The sequence below is a fragment of the Natator depressus genome, chromosome 3, assembly GCF_965152275.1.
Source record: "Natator depressus isolate rNatDep1 chromosome 3, rNatDep2.hap1, whole genome shotgun sequence".
Lineage (NCBI taxonomy): Eukaryota > Metazoa > Chordata > Testudines > Cheloniidae > Natator > Natator depressus.
In genome coordinates, this window is record NC_134236.1 from 51661661 (window position 1) to 51685559 (window position 23899).

Here is a 23899-nt window from a genome sequence, read left to right on the forward strand (position 1 = left end):
AGGAAAAGCACATTGCAAGAACAAAGTGTAGCACCAGATTGTAATTCTGAGTGCTTGTGTCACTCATTAATGTTGAAGCATTTGATTATTTCTGCTTTCCCCCCATAAAAAGACTTCAGAGATCTGTCAGAATTCAGTGCTCGCTCAGATACCCGTTTGCATGGTCTCTTATTCACAACATACACACAGTTCTTTCTTTCCCCATGTGTACCTTTAATCGTTGGATTCCAGCATGGCAGAACATAGCACAGGCATTGTCAGGAGGCACCTTCCACTTAACTATCTCCACTACCCCCAGCTCATGCTCCAAGTGTCCCCCTTACTTCCTGTTCCAACCAATCATATATCTTTCTCTGACTGAGTGAATTAACTCATCAGGTCCAGCCATTGCTCCCAAGTGTCAACAATCCCCACCATGACAGGTTAATTGATTCCAATGAAGCTTGTAATCTTCTCTGGTATTAAATTCCCTACGTGACCAAGGTGCTACTAGTGCTCTGAGCTTGTCTCTCTCACCAACAAAAGTTGGTCCAATGTCAGATATTGCCTCGCCCACCCGTGTCACACTTGTACATAGATTTTTCTGTATTGTTTATTAGGGTGAAAAGGAATTCAAAGGCTAATGTTTAATTGGAATTTATGCAAGGTCCTCTAGCTGACTCAACATCAGAAGAGGAGAATATTGTAAGTGGACAGTACAATACAAAACTTTGCTGACTACATGCCTGCTGACAGCCACTCAGTAACCTGGTTTCATAGTGTGTAACCATCATGCTTAATTCAGAGTTACAATTCAATTTAACTGTTTTTATAAGTGGAACTAAAAGTGTATTTGTAAAACTGAACACAGAGACAACCCATACCTGTGGAAAATGGGGGGTGGCGAGAGTAAGGGCAGCAGCTTCAGCAGATTTTACTGAGCATGCTCAGTCCATGGGAGCATGCTCAGTACAAGCCAAGCAGCAACTTTGGGGAAGGGAGGGGGTGGAGGGTGCATGCCCCCCTGAATGCATCATCTCTGACTGAACCCATAAAAATAGTAACTAAGGTCCTGATCAAGCAAAGAATTTAAGCACCTACCTAACTTTGAGCACATTGACTCCAATGGGATTATTTATTTGCTTAAAGTTAGCACATGTTTTGATACATCTGTGTCTGTCCAATGTAATTTAAACAACTTATTTAAATAGCACTGCACAGTAAGATTCCACCCCCCCACCACCACCATTTCTTATATGTGTCCCCAGTGCAGTGTGCATCCCACTGTGTACTGGGGTCAGGGGAAGATGACTGCTGGGGTACAGGAAATGGCTCTGTGAGCCTCTGAATGTGCCACAGCCCATGTCTGTGGGGCTCGTGAGGTCCACCCTGTGTGCATCCATTTACACCTTAATTTCAAGTGCTACAGTAAAGTGCTTACCTGGCCCTGCTTAGCTTGTGAGATGTGGTGGGATCCACAGCTCAGGGCCTGTCAAGGTTCCTCCCCCACTCTGAACTCTAGGGTACAGATGTGGGGACCTGCATGAAAAACCTCCTAAGCTTATCTTTACCAGCTTAGGTCAAAACTTCCCCAAGGTACAAAATATTCCACCCTTTTGTCCTTGGATTGGCCGCTACCACCACCAAACAAATACTGGTTACTGGGGAAGAGCTGTTTGGACACGTCTTTCCCCCCAAAATACTTCCCAAAAACCTTGCACCCTACTTCCTGGACAAGGTTTGGTAAAAAGCCTCACCAATTTGCCTAGGTGACTACAGACCCAGACCCTTGGATCTTAAGAACAATGAAAAAGCATTCAGTTTTCTTACAAGAAGACTTTTAATAAAAATAGAATTAGAAATAAGAAATCCCCCCTATAAAATCAGGATGGTAAATACCTTACAGGGTAATTAGATTCAAAACATAGAGAACCCCTCTAGGCAAAAACCTTAAGTTACAAAAAAGATACACAGACAGAAATAGTTATTCTATTCAGCACAATTCTTTTCTCAGCCATTTAAAGAAATCATAATCTAACACATACCTAGCTAGATTACTTACTAAAAGTTCTAAGGCTTCATTCCTGGTCTATCCCCGGCAAAGACAAAATGTAGACAGACACACAAACCCTTTATTTCTCTCCCTCCTACCAGCTTTTGAAAGTATCTTGTCTCCTCATTGGTCATTTTGGTCAGGTGCCAGCGAGGTTACCTTTAGCTTCTTAACCCTTTACAGGTGAGAGGAGATTTCCTCTGGCCAGGAGGGATTTTAAAGGGGTTTACCCTTCCCTTTCTATTTATGACAGGGCCTAATTCTTTTCTCAGGTAAACTGGTGAAATCCATATGCAGTCAAATGATAGAGCTGCTCTGGTATAACATAAAGCAAAATTTGCCCCACAATGGTTTGGCAGAAGACTTAGCCACAGTCTTTATCTGTTCTTTCTGCATATCCCTATTGCTACATGAATTCTATAGCCAAATAATTATTCATCAAGTCTTCTTTTCCATGCTTCCCTTAGGAGAAGCATTCATTTTCTCATAGAATTGTTGTTACTGTGTAAGTATTATTTTCCAGATTGGATTTATGGAAAGTGCCCAGAGTGGAGTGGAAGAAATGCAGAAGACATTCTGATTCTCAGAGGTTGTCTCCTGCAGTGCATCTATTTTATTACCAGCTGATATACCTCTCTAGTTTATAGAATTGCAGAATTCTTTCCCTTGACTGGTAAAGTAACATTTTACTGCATGACAGCATTCCAACAGTCTTCTGACTGCAGCAGGAGAGAAGCAGCCTTGCCATAGAATAGCATAGGAATTCCTTCCATTCCAGATCCACGCATTTTAGTTCATGACAGCACTTTTGGAGGTAGTGAGCATTTTTACCATATTTTTGATATACATGGATGACATGGCATTTATACTTGCCTAACAGGAAAAGGAAATTATTGGTGGTTGGTTGGTTGTTTATTTAGGTGTTTACACTGTGCTCAAAACCATAAAGGAACAGATGGGATTGTGTCTGCCCCATAGAGTTTACTAAAGGCCCATTCCTGGAAACATGATCACTGCTTTCTATTGCAAGTAGTGCCACGATTTCAGTGGGGTGTGAGGGGTCAACCATTCTCGTATGTACGTCAGCGTCCTCCAGCCTCTCCCACAAATACTATTTGTTCTCCTGTTCAGGTATCTGGGGAGGGGAAAAGAAGAGAAGGGTAAGATTCTTAGCTGATGTAAATTAATTTCAGTGGAACTACGCTGATCACATTAGCTGAGAATCTGGCTCAGAGACTGAAGAAAAAGCCTCTGACGTGGACCATGACAAATATAGCATACGGTATTCATTAATTTCCTTGCCTATGTTACTCACAACATTATGGATAATAAAAACTGAAAGAATTCCTAATATATTTTCCCTCTTTATGTTTGTTCACCATTTGTTCTTCTCTTCTCTCCCCCCTCAAATTCCCTCTCCCCCAGCTCTGACAAAAAAAAAGGAAAGTAGTCCATTTCTAGGTCTGACCATTTCTAATCAGGGGAATACAGTATTTGGAAAGTTTCCTTATAAATAAACACTGGAATTTATATACTGACTCATGGAAATACTTCTGTTGATCTTAGGTTTTGTCAAAACCTGCTTTCACATGAATTTAGGGTTAGTGCCCCTTTACAACTTTTTTTAAACATTTGTTGGAATTATTAAAATTTGTTACTGTTTCAACAGAAATGCCAGTGGTTCTTCTATGAAATGAACAAATTAGCTCTCCTAATGGTCTTTTCCATTTCATTTCTGGTTCTGGGAATCAAATCCTTGGATTGCTTTTCTTGAAACAAAATTACGATATTGAATGCACTGAAGGAATTAGTCTTATATAGAGAATCACTGGTAAAAAGATCAGATTCAGCTGTTCATTTGAGACCTGTAGAGAATTCATTTAAACAAAATGGAAGTTGAACAGCTCAAATGATGCATACTGAAAAGCTGTCAGCTGCATTAATTGTGGAATTTGGGTATTAGAGCAATGGACATACTAAATCCAAGTAATCATTACAAAATTGAAGCTGATATCTAACAGTACTGGGGAAAAGATCTTAACTGGACTCCATTTCGAAACAAGTTGTTCCCACAGAAAGGGTGAACTGAGAGAATTAATGAAGAAATGGACTTTGACTTATAGTGTTCTGACTTTCCTTCTAGTAGACTATCCAATCCTTTAAAATAACACTTTCCGTTGAATACAGTTCTTAAATTTCATTTTGTAATATCATATAATGCTTTAGTTTGTGTGCTCCAGCTGACAACTGTCAAGAAAATAATAGCTTTAAATAAAATACAGTGAAATAGCTATTATTCAAGAATAATCATTTTAGGGGAATAGGCACTCTGAAGAGATGCTGCTTTTGCTATTTAACTTTCCCATCTTTAAAGTCATACATGTGCCTTGCCAGAAAGCACTTTTACGAGGGCATCCGTATAAATTAGTGAAATGAAAAGATAGGGAAGTATCAAGCTCACCTGATCTTTCTGTTCTCACATATTACATTGGGCACTATTAAAAATAAATGACTGATTCAAAAAAGAACTAGATCAGTTCCTGGAGGATAGGTACATCAAGGGCTATTAGCCAGAATGGACAGAGATGCAACACCATGCTCTAAATGTCCCTAGCCTCTGTTTGCGAGAAGCTGGGCATGGATGACAGGGGATGGATCAATCAGTGATTGCCAGTTCTGACCCTTCTCTCTGGCATTGCCCACTGTTGGAAGACAGGAGGATACTGGGCTAGATGGACCCAGTTTGGCCATTCTTGTTTTCCCAGTGTTTCCTATATTAAGAATGTATAGATCAGCAAGATAGTTACATTGTACTGCAGTGACAGCCAAATCCTGCCCAAGGCAAATATGCACAAGTGCCAAGGAAAAGGAATTCACTCCCTTTTGTCATGAAGCAGCTTCACTGAAGCAAATGAAGCATCCCAGTGTAGTTTCACCATGGGTGGGAGGACAAGAGGATCTGTTCAGAGGCAGGCTGTTTAGCCCTATGCTCAGCTCTCCCCTGAGTGCACTGTCCTGCAGGGAGCCCCATGGAACAAGGTTCTGCACTGGCCCTGTCCTGCCCATGCCCCCAAATCCCTCTCCTTTTGAGCAGGTTTACAACCCCTGCTCTGCTGCCAGGGGAACTTCTGCAGCTGCAAAGGTGAGGTCTGGATTTCCACATGTATTCACTTTTTTAACAATGCCCTTATGTACATCCCACTTTCTTTCTTTGTTTGTTGGCAGGGACTGATTTTATTCCTTGGGTTATCAGGCAGTGAAATTGCTGGTGAAATTCAGGCCTGTGCAATTATATAAAAGAGAACCTCTTGTGTCAGATATGGCATTTTTCTACAATGTATTTGAGAAATCTTACTGTATTAAGTTTATGTATCATTGTGGGCCAGGAATTATATGTAATTCTGTGTGGGAGGGAACCACAGTTCCTCCAGGAATTAAGAACAGTGGGGGATGATTAGGCAAATTCACTCAGGTTATGACACCTCCAGAGAGAAACCACCACCTGGAGAGGCCTGCATATACGGGTTTCTGAAGGATCCAGTTCGAACCAACAAAGAAAAGACTTGGGTAAATAGCCTGAACTTAAATTGACTAAGGGCCTTCTTTCTGATCCAGCAAAGGGACAGGACCTTCTGTCCAAGGGGGGCCATAATGCTTCCTGGGAAGGGTTGGAAGGACTTTAGCTTAGTGAGTCCCCATAAAACTGACGGATGACCTGTGGTAATCTTTTAGCATGCTTATAGGAATTTTTATTATTCTTTTTATGTTTTCTCTGTAATGCTTCATGCTTAGAAAGAACTGTATGGTAACTGATAACTGTTGGCAGTTACATTGTTTACAGCCTTTCAGGAGAAAGGAAAGTGTAGATGCAGTCTGACTTGCAGTACTCCTGGGGGAATTCTGCATCGTTGCACAATGCAGAATTTTGCAGATATTAATGTTGTGCATGCAGAATTTCCTTTCCCCCACAGAAATGGGCTGCAGTGCTGCTGGCCAGCACTAGGGACTGCTGGACCCAGCAGAGCCCAGCTTGCACATAGAAGACACTGCTGGGAGGTGGGGAAGGGAGCTAGACGGTTCCCGGCAGCTGTAGTTACCAACACACCCACACAAGCCTGGGACCGAGCATCAGGTTGTTTCTCCCTCTGGATCCCTGGGCTCTGAGAGGTAGGGGGGCAGATGTCTAGTCTGAGCGTGGCATGGCTGGGCTCTGGGGCGGTGGGGGGGGGGGGGTAAAAGGAGAGTGTCTGGGCTAGGGGGGCCCTGCGGCTGGGTTCTGTGGAAGGTGCAGGTATCTGGGCTGGAGAGGGGGACATGGCTGGGCTCTGGGTGGGAGGGGTTGCCCCAGTGTGTGCCCCATCCCCCCACCCCGGCTGCACTCTGGTGGGGGGAGGGGACAGAGTTGTCATAACTCAGGAACTGGGTTTTCATAACTCTCTTTAACTCTTTACTCCTGGGGAAAATTTTGTGTGTGTCTGTATTGTTACTTGCTGACAGGTATTTTGAAATAAATTGCCAAAATAATTAAAACTGGTGTGATTATGTTGTGTTATTTTGTCAAATAAAATCTGCAGAATTTAAAAATATTGTGTGCAGAATTTTTAATAATTTGGTGCAGAATTCTCCCAGGAGTATTCCTGGGCCATATCACAGCGTAGTCAGGGAACTGTGCAACCTAGAAAAATCTTGGTCAAGAAGCAGAGAGATAAGGGTCTCTGCCCAAGAGAGGTGATGCCTTTAAGGGGCCACAGAGGGAGAATGCAGGTGCAGTTGACTTGAATTTGAGACCCTTCACAAGGCCTGTGCACCATTTGAGCCTTTTTGACAGAGTCCATGGCTTGGGGGCTTACATAGGATCTAAGTGGTGAATGTAGGCCTAATACAGGACTGTCTGCACAGGGGTAAATTTCACACTCTTTTTCATAAGGGGGAGGTAAACGTTTCATACAGAGTCCTCCAGATGGCCAAGGAGCAGCTTGGGCAAGTTCTGAATGAAATCTTATCCAGTCTGCCGGAGGTGGAAGAACAGTTGCCACGGTCTGGGACCTGAGGGTGTGAGCCCTCTGGACTCCTACTGACCTGCAGAGATTTCTCTTCATGCAGAAGGAAGCATGAAATGTTACTGCGTTTTTAATAGTATCCCTGTTAAGTTTGGGGAAAATGAATGTGCTTTATTATTAAAGTTTAAAATTGCATTTAAATATTTGTATTGCCTGTATTGCAAAAACTACATATTAAAATAAAAAAAAACTTTACCTCTACAACTTTCTGCTCTACAAAATTCATTAAAATTTTAAAATGCTAAGATTCATGATCTAGCCTTTATTCATTAGCAATTTATAAGGTGGAATTGATATTCATAGAAACTTTATAGTTCACCAGTAAAGCCATAATCCTTTATTCTGTCGTACACTGTGCTCGTTTAACTGTTCAGTCGCTAGTTGCATGATTTCTGTGTAAGAAAAATGATCCTTCCCATGGAATTTGCTGTGGAGCCATTCCAACGTTTTCTTCATCTCAGCATTTGCAGAGCTCGATTTGGAAGCCAAAAGTTACTGCAGTATCCCCACTAGCCCCTACACTAACTAGTCACTAAGAATCACAGGATCTGGATCTGGACCATGACCAGCTGACATGATTTTAAAATTGACTTGCCCTGGTCTGCACTGACTACAAAGTCACATTTGGCATTGCATTGGTTAACATGTGTTCTAACATGTGTTCTAACATGACCTAATATTTGAGTGAAGACATGCCCTTTGTGATGTCTCTAGAAGGATAGCCACAACAAACCTATGCAATGTGCCATAAAGGGGATTCTCTGTGATAGCAAAAGACAACTGATATAAAATAACCGCTTTCTCTTTGGGAGGTACTGCTTATATTGTGAATTTTATATAATTCTTTGAGTATATTTAATTTTTCTCAATGTATTCCAGTTCATCAAGCACTAATCTAAATCCCTAGACACTTCACAGAATAGATAAAGAAATGACCAGATGGCATGCAAATGATCAAATATTACTTTTATTATAATATTTATATCAAAAATAGGTGAAGAATGTGGTGTTGCTAGTGTTGTGACTGTTCATTATCCCATTAGTGGCTCTTCAGCAACTCCAGCAATGGTACAGCCTCTCCAGTGGCAGCTGCTACACAAAAAAATGTCCCGGTTAGGAAATTTCCCTAGTGGGTGCCTGTATCCTTTTTCTATAAATTGCACCATCAAGTTGACCTACAAACAGTATTAGTAGTCAGGCCCTGACTGCTGATTTCAGTCTCAGAGATAGTATTTTTTGGTCCTACACATCTAGTTGCTACAAAAGCAGTGAAAACGCTCCATCTCCTCTTAAGTGCTTTGAGATCTATGGACGCAAAATACTATATAAGATAGAAGTTTTATTATTATTTTTTATTATTACTTGAACTGGTTTTACATGGGGGATGCTGCATAAACATCAGTGGAGTTACTCTTAATTTAGACCAGTGTAAATGAGAGGAAAATCAGGTCAACATCTCCATTTGGGAAGTTTTTTTCAGAGAAGGACACCACTGGGCAGGTTACTGCCAGTTTTTTCTTAACTTAAATGGATCGCCAGAGACTCCTAAGCTCTGCTAAGAAGAAAAATGAGAGTGCTGACATCATATTTGAGAATGGCTTCCTGTGATGCCTTGGTTTCCCAATTTAGGGGATGAACAAGATCTAGATCCTGCATTCTGCTTGGGAGTCTAAGTGAAAATGTTTATTCCTTTTTTTTTTTTTTCATTATTTTTAGGTTCATGTCAGATGAAGACTTACTTCAGGAAACCTAAGTCTTGAATCTACAAAAATTCATGCTAATCCTTAAAGGCTGAGATTTCAAAACCACCTAAGAGACTTGGTCATCCAATTCCCATAGGAAAATCCCACTCAAAAGATTCATCATTAAGTGCATATATTTTCATCTTTTTTCACAACTCCCTGCCTTACTGTTTTATATACCATTCCTCTTTTTTTCTTGCAGGAAGTGTCTTTTTCTTCTCCATATATTTTATAACAGACATTTATTCTCCACCAGAGATTTCAAAGGACTCCAACCAGGCAAGTCTCAAGACTTCCATGGGTATGTTGCTGCCTAAAAAACTATAAAATCAGAAACATGAGCAGGGTGTGGTAGTTGCAGGTTTCTACATCCAGCTACTGCAGCCATCCTTCTGCTAATCTTCCCTCTAGTGCTGTTGCCACTCTACCCCTACTAAAGCTTTTCAACAGCAGTTGCTGTGCTTCCTCCACATACTTCCCCCACTCTTGCTGTTGCTGTTTAGACAAGACTCCATTCACTGCTGCTGGTGGTGGTATCCAGTCTCCATGCTTCCTCTGCTTAGTGTCTATACCTTGATTTGCACCACAATCAGGTAGTTAGATATGTAAGTGCACTCTATTTTTTGCAAGTGAACGAACTGCAGGCACAAATGGCACCCACGAATAAGAGGGCTGAGCCACTGAAAAACTGACCTCAAAGAAAGTTAATGATGTAAAGCTATTGTTTTGAAATTGATGCCTTATATTCCAATACTCATCAACAAAAACTATAAGCAATTATTTTATGTTCATAAGAACCAAAGCTGTCACGTGCATGTTATTAAAATCTCTAACATCATTTATCTTTGAAATAATTGCTTAATGTGAGTTCCCTATAATTTAAACATTAAAACAAAATGCCAGATACTGTGATACATTTCACACCTCTTAGTCATTCATCTGCACAGTGTGCAAACAATTTATAAACCCTTATTAATGTTACTTATTGAATCATTTGTGATTTATTTTCTGTTCTTCAACCTATTAAATACTTTTTAAATGATAAAGAACTACTGATTAGGAGATAGGGAATATCTGCCACTCCTGTGTTAAAGTTATATCATAAGCAAATATTCAAAACTTTGTGGGGTTTTTATCATTCTTTATAGGAGAAAATCAAGTAATTTTAATTTGGGGGGGGGTTGTTGTTGTTGTTGTTTTGTTTTATACTTTCCATTATTTCCAATATTCTATTAGGTAAATTGTTGGGTTTTTTGTTTGTTTGTTTGTTTGTTTGTAATCTTTTGCTTTTTTTCCCCTTTGCCAAACATTGAAGGGTTTGGGGTTTTTTTACAAAGTTTTGATGTTAGCATAGGTATTAAGCATATATGATGTAGTTCCTTGTGCTCTAGCTTTTATTTACAAGCCACACTACTGAAACACCAACATCATTTCCTGTAGCACCTTGCATGTTCTTCATAGGTCTCTCATCCAAATACTGACTAGTCTTGACCTTGCTTAATTTGCATGCAGTCATAATGCAGCTTCTTGTGCTCCATGAATCCAAGTGGTAGGAGAGCCATTAGCCCTGCCAACCATGTTGTACACCCCAAAGAGGACAAGTCTGAGTGTGTAGAGTGAATATCAGGAATCTTCTTTGCACTCTGGGACAATGTTCTTGAAGCTGACTGTTGAAAGGTGGTGGGGCCAGTCAATAGACTTTGAAAAGGCTGAGTTCTCAAGTTAATCTGAAATAGGTTTAGTCAAAGGTTTCACGTGTCCTCCAAGATCTTTGAAAAACTAGGTTCATACTGTATTTTTATTAGCCTGGCACATATGATACCTGTTGTTAATTTGGATTTAAGGAGCAAAACCTATTCCCTTTCTGGAGAGAAAGGGCCCTCAGCATGGTTCCATTGCACAAGTGTGAAGTTGGGAAGAAAATTAGGATGCTTTTAGGCCACAAAGAGGATTCACATCCCTTGCATGTGTAAGTTGAGTTGGCAGCAACAAGGGCCGGGTTTAGTATCTAGGGGTTCCATTCCAATAACACAATACAAAACTGGCTCGAGCCCTCACCCAGTGAGCTGGGACAAATATATACCACCCCCGCTGGATGCCTCCAAGAGGCAATACTTCCCCTCTCGCAAGCACAGAGTCTGAGTATAGCAAAAGCCTTTTAATAACAGAGAGAAACAATGTGGCATTATGTTGGGGAAACACCACCAACAGGATTCATAACAGAACCCATGATCAAAAAATCCACCCCAAGCAAATTGGGGCATGTCCTTTCCCTTTGGTTCTTGAGTCCCGCAAAGTCACAAGTCCCAAAAGTCCAACAACCCAAAAGTCTCTGTCCCTGGTCAGTGCAGCACCAGAGTTCGAAAGTTTATCTGCAGAGTTTTACCTCCCAACCTGGGTGGAGATGGGGGGGGGTTAAGGGGCACCTTATGTGGTCCAAAGCCAATTGCCCCACCTCTCCATGGGGCTCCGCTCTGCTCTGCCAGCCGCCTCCATGAGCTGCTCCAGCCGTCCCACAAACTGGTCTGCTCCACCAGTCGCTCTGCTCTGCCAGCCATCCCCGCAAACTGCTCTGCTCCAAGAGCTGCTCTGCTCACCATCCCATGAGCCACTCCTAGTGCTCCACAGTATATCTTCAGGCTCCCCCACTACTTAACACAACACTCAGTGATTTCAGCTCTTTTATGATTTTAGCTTGTAGTAGGGGAGCCTCAGTGCTGGTGCACCATTGGCCCAAAGTGAATTCAGCCCAGCAGCCTGTAACTAGACTGCTAATAGAATCAAAATTAGTTCTGATATTCAACAGTGGAAAGAGGAGGAAGTGAAATTAGCATATAAGGCCCTTACCAAGGGTCCCATACCACCAGATATTAATACCTGTCCCCAGCTTCTCTCCTCTCCCTGGGTTTTGGAACCCATGACCCTTGCCTAGCGAGTGCTGCTTAGTTGATGATGAGTCCCTCCATCAGAACAAAAGGCCAAGTACAGTTCCACTGTCCTTGATTCACATAATCAGGATAATAACAGTTTATTCCTGCCCCAATAACAGAGAAACTGGGGCTCCTACAGCAGCCAAAGTGACCATCTAGGCGGGGTGGGTGTACCTATGCAAATGAGATCAGCCCCTGAAGTTCTTTTCCACAACCCACCACGACTCGCTACCCGATGTCAGGGTAGAGCTCATCCTGACTCTGCTTACACATGCTTGTGCTCTACAGAGGCTCTAAGAAGGGCAATGGCAATGCAATGCAATGGATTTGACTATGCAAAGCCACCACCTTCTACCAATGGAGAAGGCAAATGAATAACCCCACTGTCACTCCATGTCCTGGGGTGAGGATTCTTTCCATCCAGTCTCTGCAGAGTACCCATGCTTAAGTCATGTACTCAGCCTTGGCGTGTGGGGACAGGATTTGCTTGTAAATACATATTTGGAACCTTAATTTTACTTTTTTTTTAGTTCTTCAAGGAAGAAAATTGCTTATTACTCACACCATTGTTATTACATTTTATATATTATCAGAGTCTACATAAATTACAGAAAGACAACCATTGAGATTACACAGCACAGAATTACTCAGGGAGCCAAGTTAAAGTAGCAAGTGATATACCATATAATACCTCTTGTCTATTCTGTAAAGCAAAACAATTTAAACAAACAAAAGACCAAGAGACTAGACAGTAAATAAAGGAAAACAAACAAACAAACAAACAAACAAAAATCCTCACACAGGTGTGCAGAAGGAATAGTGGATAATATGGCATTTTCCTGAAAATTTCACCATTTTCTGTACATCTCATAGATTCTAGTCTGACCTCCTTTACAACACAGGCCATAGTACCTCCCTGAAATAATTCCTAGAGCAGATCTTTTTTATTTTAAAATTCTCAGTGATGGAAAATCTACCATGACCCTTGGAAAATTGTTCCAAAAGGTTAATTATTCTCACAGTTAAAAATTTACACCTTATTCCTAGTCTGAATTCATCTAGCTTCAATTTCCAGCCACTAGATCTTGTTATACCTTTCTCTGCTAGACTGAAGAGCTCATTATTAAATATTTGTTCCCTGTGTAGGTACTTACACACTATAATCAAGACCACCCTTAACTTCTTTTTTAAAATTAAATAGATTGAGCTCTTTAGGCATGTTTTCTAATCCTTTAATCATTCTCATGACTCTTCTCTGAACCCTATTTGCAGACCCCCTATCCATCTGAGAGTCCTGGTTGAGCCAGCTTCCCATCTGATCCAGTTCACTCAACATGAAAACCACGATTTCCTAAATTAAATAAGGAGGCCATTTTATACCACTTCATTCATATTACATTAACATTTGAGATTCAGGGCTGTATTGCTGAGGTAACCCAGACACCTCCTGGGTCTGGTGTTCTGTCCCATCTAGTGGCACTGAGACCGCTTAGAAAGAGAGATATTAATGAGTTTGCTCTATAGCCTTAGCTAATGGCCGTGTGGCTTTTAGCTCATGCATTTAGCTCCAGAAGTCCCAACGACTGGGGCTGTTGGTGTTCCACTAACACCAGTGCAGCAGCTCTTCTGAGAGCGGTCCTTGAGTAGATCAGGCACCAGTAGCTGCCGGTGCTTTAATATTGTGTAGATGTGCTAGCTACAGCCTGTAAAACATACCCTACTTTACAATGAATGAATGAATAAATAAATAAATACCATTAAAAAACTCTCATAGTTGTCCAGTAAATTTGAGTATATTATGATCTGTAAGCAGAAAAAATGAAGACGGAAAAATCTATCATATGGTTGTGCCATCCCCAGCCTCCATTCCTCCCCAACTACTGATAGATGGAGAAAGAGGCTAGATTCATCAGATAAATTAATTGCTGAGAATTATTCATTCACATCTAGTTAAAAATTATTGATAAAGAGTACAAAGTTTTTCTTCCCCTACAGTTGGATCTAGATTGAGTCAAAAGATTCACGATGTAATGTAAAGTCCAATTATTCATGTGTCAATACTGGTAACATCATAGCAAAATTTTCAGAAACCTTCTAAGTCCATCACTAACTTTGCACACTCAGTAGTTGACCTCCAAGTGATCTGCTGCATACCATCTCTCCATCTCCTTGCTAATCATCCCCTACTTCAATGACCCACCACCATTCCTTCCATTATAACTTTCTTGAGGTTATTTCCATCTCTACTGCTAATGTGACTCAAGTACATAAATTTGCTCTTGTTGATTTCTGACAGAGTCTGCTTCTTTCCAATAATATTTCTAACATAAACACTTGTCTTCTTTTCCATCCCAGAGATACAGAAGAGTCTTTACCAGCACCACATCTCAAAGGCTTCAATTTTTCTCTTGTCAACAGCATTAGTTTTTCAGGATTCACATACAGAAGTCGCTATGGAAAAAATTAAGTTTTTCACCAGTCGAACCATGTTTCTTCCACACTTTCATAAGGAAGTCCATGTCTGGGCAAGCCATCCCTAGTCTTCCAGTTTCTTTTGAGCAGCCTCCTTGGCTGGGTATGTATGATCCCAGATAATTAAATTCATCTACTGCCTCTACAGTTTAACCATTGATTGGGATGTCCACTTGCATCCTGTTGTTATTGATCGTGTCCATGTACATGCATTTTGTTTTTGCCACATTCAAAAATATTCCATATTCTTAACCACTTTTACGGACTCCAACATTCATTGTATTGCATTTGATGGTTGCAGCAAAGAGCATCAAATCATCAGCATATCTGAGGTCAGTTATAAGGTGAAAATGAAAATCCCAGCTCTTTTCACTTTTTTCAAAACCTTCTAGCACTTGTCCCATCATAAATTCTGCAAACATGTTGACAAGACTTGGGGAGAGAATGCATTCTTGTCTCACACCCTACCTCTCCCTCACCCACTGCTCTTTACACCGTAGTCTGTTGTTGACAGTAAAGAATTGTGGTGAGTTCAATGAAAGGCTCTGGAATCCTCATGTCTGCCAGTATCCTCAAAAGATGGTAGTGTTGGATGGTATCAAATGCTTTGGAGCAGTCAATGAAACACATAATCAATGGGTGATTACAGTCCTTGCATTTTTCAATGGTCGGACAGATATTCTCTATTTGATCATGTGTGCCTCATTCCTCTCTGAAGGCTTGTTGTGGCAGTAGTTCTGCTTCCAGCATTCACTTCATGTAATTCTGAATTATAATGCAGCACTTTACTTTCATGTGATACCATAGAGGTGGTACAATAATTACTGCACTCTGTGATATCCCCTTTCTTTGCTAAGGGCAAAAGATTCCAGCTAATTTCTAGTCATCCATATATCATTGCAAATTTTCCACATGAGATCAATACCATGGCCACCACTTGCTTTTAGCAAATCTGCTGGTATGTTATCTACTCCTGATGCTTTCCCAGGCTTCATTTTCATAATAGCACACACCACATCTTCTTACAGAATTGATGACTCTGCTCTGTACTTTTCTTTCGGGCTTCCTATATTGTAAGTGGCTCAGATGAAGACTGCAGACTGGCACAATAGTTTTACCACCCGAGTTTGATATCGCCTCTAGTGAGAATTCTGCCATCATGATTTTTTATGATGTGTGGTCACAGGGAAAATTTTTTAGTAAGAAGTCTGACCACTGTGAATATACCTTTTGCAATATTACTCTTTACAATTCTCAGATTCCTTGCATAGTGCCCTGATTTATTCATTCTTGTCTTATATATTCTTTCTTTGAAAATGTCTGCTCAATTCCCTGTATTTTCTCCTATGTTCTTCAGTCTCCAAGCCACATTCTTTCACTCTGCCTTTTTATTTTATTTTATTTTATTTTTGGCCAGCTCAAGCACCTTTTCCATTAACCATGGTGTGGTCTGTTACTGACTTTTCACAGTGTGTGCTTTGGTGACTTCAAGTATGATAGTTTTCATCTTATTCCAAAGTTAGTTCAGGTTGTTCTCTTCTTTCACCTCTGACAGTGCCACAAACCTATTCTAGACAGAAGTTATGTAATTCTCATTGATTATGGACAAGTCCAGATGCAGTGGACCTGTCGAATGTCTTATCTATTTAAGTTTTAATTTTATGTTAGAGGCTAGCAGGTCTGATCCAAAGCCTGTGCTTTGGAAAGTGAACATCCAGTGGACAAAGAATCTCCAGCATATCATTGATTTGGTTCTTTGTCACACCTGTGACATTCCATACTTTGGGGGAGCGTATTGTAATCCCCATATTCTTCATTTTCATATAATTGTGATCTTACATATAAAGCGCGCCTTGTAAGTTATCAGGGGAATGGTTATGATCTGCTGAAAGTCATTTCTCTATCCATATATGTGTATCATTAATGCATATGAAGTTATGAGAATTGTGTTGTATGGTGATCACTAAAGCATGCTGTAAGTTGGGGAATCAGCCAGATATTAGCTCCTCAGAGGCAACAGCAAGGAAAGTAACCAATGCCCGGGCAGGGTGTGAAACAGTCCATCAACAGCCATTGTCCAGCAAGGGAGCTACAATGCAATGACTCACCTGCATGAGGCCACACCAGGGGAATTGCTCAACCTTGCTTGTAGAGACTCAGCAATGCCCCACAGACATGGCTGGACTTTTGCTCCTCAAGCATGTGGACTGAGAGTATAAAATAGATAGAGTGGACACATGCCCTTCTCCTGCCCCCATCTCTGCTGCAAGCAACCAAGACACTGAGAAGAAGACAAGACTCCAGCACAGGCAATTGGCCCAGGTTTAAGGAATAAATCCTGTATATTAAGGACTACAGTATCCAGTGGGGTGAGAAAAACTGCTTAATCTAGTTGCTGCCCAGTCTAATAGGTTTGAGAGTTTAGGCTGCGTGCTTATGTTTTATTTTCTTTTGGTAACCACTCTGACTTGTTATGCTTTGACTTATAATCACTTAAAATCTATCTTTATAGTTAATAAATTTGTTTGTTTATTCTACCAGAAGCAGTGCATTTGGTTTGCAGTTTGTCAGAGGCTCCCGTTGGGATAACAAGCCTGGTACATATCAATTTCTTTGTTAAATTGACGAACTCATATAAACTTGCAGCGTCCAGTGGGTATAACTGGACACTGCAAGACGGAGGTTCCTGAGGTTTTGTCTGGGACTGGAGATATTGGCTAGTGTCATTCAGTTGCAAGTATCTGGAGCAGCTTACTGCCAGAGACCATGCGTGAACAGCCCAGGAGTGTGGGTTCTCACAGCAGAGGAGGGTAAGGCTGGCTCCCAGAGTCAAGGACTGGGGTGACCTAGCAGATCACTGGCCCAGATAACACCAGAGGGGAATGTCACAACACCATCAGGTGATCTCTGTGTATATAAAACCCTAGGATGCTAGATTAAGATGGTGTTTGTAATGACCAAATGATTAGAGCAGCAGAAGTCCCAAGTTCCAACTGAAATGATTCTAGAACTGTTGCAGGATATTATTGTTGGGTCCAATTTTTTTCTCCAAGGGGGTGGTTTGTATGTGTGTATGAGCTATCTATTAGAGGGCTTTCCCTCAACCCTTCCACTTCCCTAGTTCTTGTCACGCAGACAGCAAGCAGCAGAAGACCAGAAGTCCAAAGTGCAGACAATGCAATGTTTATTGGGGTTAGTTTCCAAGCAAGCATATTCGGAAGCCCTTAACACCAGTCGGGCTTATCTCTATATTCCAATAGAGCCTGTTCCCTAGTGTTCCATTCCCAGCTCTGACGCCGCACAGCATTTACCCCGTGTCCCCCTTCCCAGCTCTGACGCCGCAGAGCCTTGCTGGTGTCCCTGTTCCCTATTCCCTGTTCCCATTCCCACCTCCCCTGCCCCCACTTAGCAAGCATGATTCCAGTTTCCCATTCCCCCAACTTCCTGTTTGACCCCAGTTTATATAGTAATATTCTCAGCTATACCTTAACCAATCATTTTACTGAAATTTAACTAACCAATCCTAACATATTGTAACATATCCCACTACCCTAATTAACTTACACCTAGCAAAATTAATTATACAGCAGACAGAAACAATTAGAGAACCAGACAGATTAACAATAGAAAAGTGGGGGCCATAAAGATAAAACACTCAGAAATGAGGGTTTCACAGCCACAACCAATGATAAGTGATTTCTTGCCAGACAGGCTGCTATCAAACAAAGTTTTCTTTAACCATCTTTCTCTGGTGGTGATAGGCACTATCAGGACAGGATTGTCTTCCTAACAGCCCAATAGCACCTTCTTTCAATGTGACTGGTTTGGAATGTGAGGATGTGACAGTTCACTTCCCAGCTTATGGCTGCCCCTGCTGCTTAGCCAAAGGCCTTAGCCTAAGACCAAGGCCTCAGACTATCCTAGTGAGAAAAGGCCCATACACAGGAGGACTGTGATTTTAATTCTTTGTTTTATACCTCTGTAACTAGCTAAGTGATAAAAATACACCTAAGTTCTTAAAATATAGGCCTTTACAGGCAGGCCTGCATATCTATAGTCTAACACTATCTATCGTTCATGCGTAATTTTAATGTGGTTTGGAAGGGAGGAGGAGTTGGTATTTCAACTTATTATTGAATTGAACTACTTTGCAAATAGTCACAAGTAGGTTTTGATTTCCACTAACATAAGTAGGTGAAGAGCTAACTATTATTTAACTATTTAATAACTAACACTATTATTTAAGTGCCTGTGGAACATATGCTGATCTCAGTCATGCTCATGGAACTCAATGAAACCAGTAGGCTTGCACCTGTGTAACTGGGAGCATGTACATAACCATATCCCAAATCCAACAGGCTGGACGTTTTAATAGTCAAGTAAAATGACAATAATAGGGTCTAGCTGATGTCTCTTCTAGTGTCTATAAACCTACATCTGAAAAGAGTACGGGGAGGAAGAATGTCATCCTAACTGTGTTTTGTTTAACTTGGCCATTTGAACTGGGAATGCTTTCCTAATTTGAGGCAAGAGAGGCAACATGACCTTAAAGACTTGGGGCCAAAGTCTGTTCTCAGCTTTTCACTGAGGTAACTGAGACCAGAATATGGCACTTAACATAGTGGAAATGTATTTTCCATATCTGAAAATGTAAAATGCTCCAAATCTTGAATATTACAAAAAACTCAGTAATAAGTACATGAGCGGTTTGCCATAGTTGCCTGTGAGGAACAATATAGTGTAACACATTGTAGACAATTCTCACAAAATTCTTATGAGTCTCCAGGTAGCTATTTTTTTCTTAAAAGCCTGTCTCCTCGAGGCAAGTGATTATGTGAGAATTGGGGCTGTCAATTAATCACAGTTAACGCCTATGCTTAGCTGAAAGCAAAATTAACACATTAATTTTTAATGCATTAATTGCATACCTGTGAGTGGGGCTTGAGACATCATTGGGGGGGGGGGAAGGCTGAAGCCCCAGCCCACAGTGGAGGGGCTGAAGCAGCCCCAGCCCACAGCTTCTCATGTGGTGGAGGGGCTGGAGAAGCCTCAGCCTGCAGCTTCCCGGGTGGTGGGGGGTGCTGGAGCCCCATTCCCTGATCCCCAAGGTGGCTGAAGCCCCGAGAGCAGCTGGCGCACAAAGCCCCCAGCTCTGACCTTATATTTGAAAATATAGAAAACCTCCAAAAATATTTAAATAAATGATATAATATTGTTTAGCCATGCATTGTTTTAACAGAAATTTTTTTAATCTCACGATTAATCACAATTAATATTTTTAATCCTCTGACAGCCCTAGCAAGAATCTCCACTTCCATTGTAAAAATAATAATAAACTGTGTTTTTAGCCCACATAGTTGTGAGAAAAATTAGAAAACATGAAGCAAGTACACCCTAAAGGCTTCATAACCCAAAAGTTAAATATAAAGAACCCAAAATTGATTATATTTTTTAAATGTGATTTTTAATTCAGCCTCATGGTGTTTTGGGACCTGACACATGATTTTTAAATGCATTTGTTTGGCACTACTTAAGTGTGCAACAAAGAATCTGCTTACACTGCAGATTCTTCTATCTAAAGTAGTTTCTTAAAGCTGTCGTGAGAGATGCCAGTATTCCACACTGTTCATTAGTGAGTAAAAATTGTATACAACTACAACAAAGATAAACTGTATGTGAAATTATTTTGCCATTTATTTTTACTGTTTAGAGTGAGCTTTGCTCCTATTGTTATTAATGATGTTATGTTCTTGACTCTGATAAAAGCAGGATTGGCTTTGTGGTGGGTTAAAATGGAAGGTGGAGTAGCCATTCTTAAGAGTATTTTCAGCACTTTCACTCTCTATGACATCAAATCGTTGGCTTTAATAAGACAGAGATGAGGGCACTCAGCACCTTGCTGGATTGGGGACCTCTTGGGTGTTAGGCTGTATGAACAGGAAGGTCTCAGCCAGTACAGTGTTCTGTCCCAACCTCCCCCTAATTGAGGAATCGGTTAGAAGGTCAACAGTAATAGGGCATATCTCATAACAAAGTGTGTGGTAAAATTCTTCTTCACAATTCTATAGGCTGATCCCATAACTGTCTCTTTTCCACCAAAGACTGCTGAATTAGGGAGTGATTTGTGTATTTTAAGCAATATATAAACCTCTAGTCAAGCTGGCTGTTTTTCTTTCAATAAAAATGCTAATACCTTTATGTGATCTAAAAGTATAGCTTCTGTCTACTTGCCATGAATATTAGCAGGTTCAGTGAATAATAAAATATAAGGGTCATGGCTGTCTCAAAACCTCTTTTATCTAATGTCTTATAGCTATAGCTGCTACTGCACCCCTTTTATCTGCCAGCTGCACAATGACTGGATTTTTTGGCTTCTGTAATAAGTGGTCTGAATAATATTCCTATATATCCCTCTTCACATGTCTATAAAGGGGTTCTTGACCCAAGGAATATAAATCTTTTAGGCTTATACTAATGCAGCACATTAATTAATATAATTTCATTCATATAATGTACATTTTGATCATATGAGACAGTATTTGTTCCTGGGACTGTTAAAAGTGCTCTTGTCAAGGTTCCTTCCCCACTCTGAACTCTAGGGTACAGATGTGGGGACCTGCATGAAAACCTCCTAAGCTTACTTTTACCAGCTTAGGTTAAAACTTCCCCAAGGTACAAATTATTTTACACTTTGCCCTTGGACTTCCACTGCCACCACCAAACTTTATCTGGGTTCCTGAAAAAACGTAGTTTGGAAACGTCTTTCCCCCCAAAATCGTCCCAACCCTTGCACCCCACTTCCTGGGGAAGGTTTGGTAAAAATCCTCACCAATTTGCATAGGTGACCACAGACCCAAACCCTTGGATCTTAGAACAATGAAAAAGCATTCAGTTTCCTTACAAGAAGACTTTTAATAGAAGTAAAAAAGAATCACCTCTGTAAAATCAGGATGGTAAATACCTTACAGGTTAATTAGATTCAAAACATAGAGAATCCCTCTAGGCAAAACCTTAAGCTACAAAAAAGACACACAAACGGGAATATTCATTCTATTCAGCACAGCTATTTTCTCAGCCATTTAAAGAAATCATAATCTAACACATACCTAGCTAGATTACTTACTAAGTTCTAAGACTCCATTCCTGTTCTGTCCCCGGCAAAAGCATCACACAGACAGACAGAGACACTTGTTTTTCTCCCTCCTCCCAGCTTTTGAGAGTATCTTGTCTCCTCATTGGTCATTTTGGGCAGGTGCCAGCGAGGTTACCTTTAGCTTCTTAACCCTTTACAGGTGAGAGGATTTTTCCTCTGGCCAGGAGAGATTTTAAAGGGGTCTACCCTTCCCTTTATATTTATGACTGCTCTTGTTCTTAGATATGGGGATAAACAGTAGCCTTTAAGTTTTCAAGGCTGAGTTCAAGAAATTAGCTTCAGTCTTTCCAGTGGCTTTATTGGAAGTTGTGTGACTAAAATCACAAGCAACTCTATGAAACATCATTCCTGAGTCTTGGGGAAGCAAGAGTGAGATAGAGTCTGTGAAAGGATGATGCAGTTCACTGGCCACTTTAAATATTAAACTGTGGTCATTAGTTGTATCCCTTTGTCCTTCATATTTCCCCCCTCCACCCATCTGGGTTCTGAAATGGGATCTGGGATCAGAAGTTAATGAGAACAGTTTTTCTCCTTCCTCCTTGTAACAACCTTTTATGAACTTGAAAACTGTTATCATGTTCCCCATCAGTCTTCTCCTCTCCAGACTAAACAAACCCATTTTTTTCAGGTTTCAGAGTAACAGCCGTGTTAGTCTGTATTTGCAAAAAGAAAAGGAGTACTTGTGGCACCTTAGAGACTAACCAAATAAATTGGTTAGTCTCTAAGGTGCCACAAGTACTCCATTTTTTTCAGTCTTTCTTCATAGGTCATGTTTTCTAGACCTTTAATCATTTTTGTTGCTCTTCTCTGGACTTTCTCCAATGTGTCCACATCTTTCCTGAAATGTGGCGCCCAGAACTGAACACAATACTCCACTTGAGCCCTGCTCAGCTCAGAGTAGAACGGAAGAAATATTTCTTGTACCTTGCTTACAGTACTCCTGCTAATACATCCCAGAATGATGGGATTGTTTTGCGCGGGGGGGGGGGGTTGTAATAGTGTTATGCTGTTGACTCATATTTAGCTTGTGATCAAATATGACCCCCAGATCCCTTTCCAGAGTACTCCTTCCTAGGCAGTCATTTCCCATTTTGTATGTGTGCAACTGATTGTTCCTTCCTAAGTGGAGTACTTTGCATTTGTCCTGAACGAATTTCATCTTATTTACTTCAGATCATTTCTCCAGTTTGTCTAGATCATTTTGAATTTTAATCCTATCCTCCCAAGCACTTGCAACCACTCCCAGCTTGGTATTGTCCACAAATGTTATAAGTGTACTCTCTATTCCATTATCTAAATCACTGATGAAGATATTGAAAAGAACCAGACCTAGGACTGATACCTGTGGGACCCCACTCGATATGCCCTTCCAGCTTGACCATGAACCACTGATAACTACTCTCTGAGAATGGTTTTCCAACCAGTTATTCACCCACCTTGTAGTAGCTCCATCTAGGTTCTATTTCCCTAGTTTGTTAATGAGAAGTTCATGCACGACAGTGTCAAAAGCCTTATTAAAGTCAAGATAGACCACATCTACTGCTTCCCTCCTATCCACAAGGTTTGTTACCCTGTCAAAGAAAGCTATTCCATTGGTTTGAAACAATTTGTTCTTGACAATTCCATGCTGACTCTTACTTATCACTAAGGCTACAAGTATGTCACAGAGGTCACAGAAGTCATGGATGATGTCTGAGATAGGGGTAAATCCCCAAAGTAGATAAAGCCTGAGACAATAGGTGAGTAGCATGTCAGAGAGCATCTCTTGTTTAGGTCTTTGTCTGAGTTGTTTTTCCCCAAGTTTGTTCATTGTAAGCCTGAGTTGACACTGTGCCTACAAAATTCTTCTGCCTCTCCTACAGCTGTATTAACTGAAGTTCACAGGTGAATCCCATTGACATCACTGGGATTGCATATAATTAATCCAGCAGAAATTTTGGCTCAAAGTGTTCATTATATTTTAAATCCCTTTTTCTACTAGAGTAGCACAGAATTTGAATATGAAAAGAGACTTGTATAGAATAGGTGCATTCGGAAAGGAAGAGGCCCTTTCAATCAGCCTGCTGCATTCCCTTGTGGAAGATGGCCTTTCAGATAATCAGGCAGATGGGAGGTCTGAAAGGACTCCCAAACACAGACAGTTTCCACTTCAAAACTTGATAGTTGGCAACAAAATGACAGCAACTGTATGGAAGATGCTGTCATGTTCCTTACTTACAGTAGATGGCATCATCCGCACAGACTAATGCTTCAGATCAAGAAGAAGTATATAGGGGATCATCCTGAAATGCAGTGTGAAATATAAGCACTCCCAAACCTACTTATTTGTAATGAATAGTCACAAGTAGAAACTTTGTAGACAAACAAAAGGATTTGCTTTCAGTTTAACAGAAATCTACATTAATATAGGAATACTGCTGGGAATAACTAACAGAGGCCTACAGACTAGTTAAACCTGCATTATACCCCGGTACCTGAACATCTTTCTGTTCCCTGAAACTAAAGGCCAA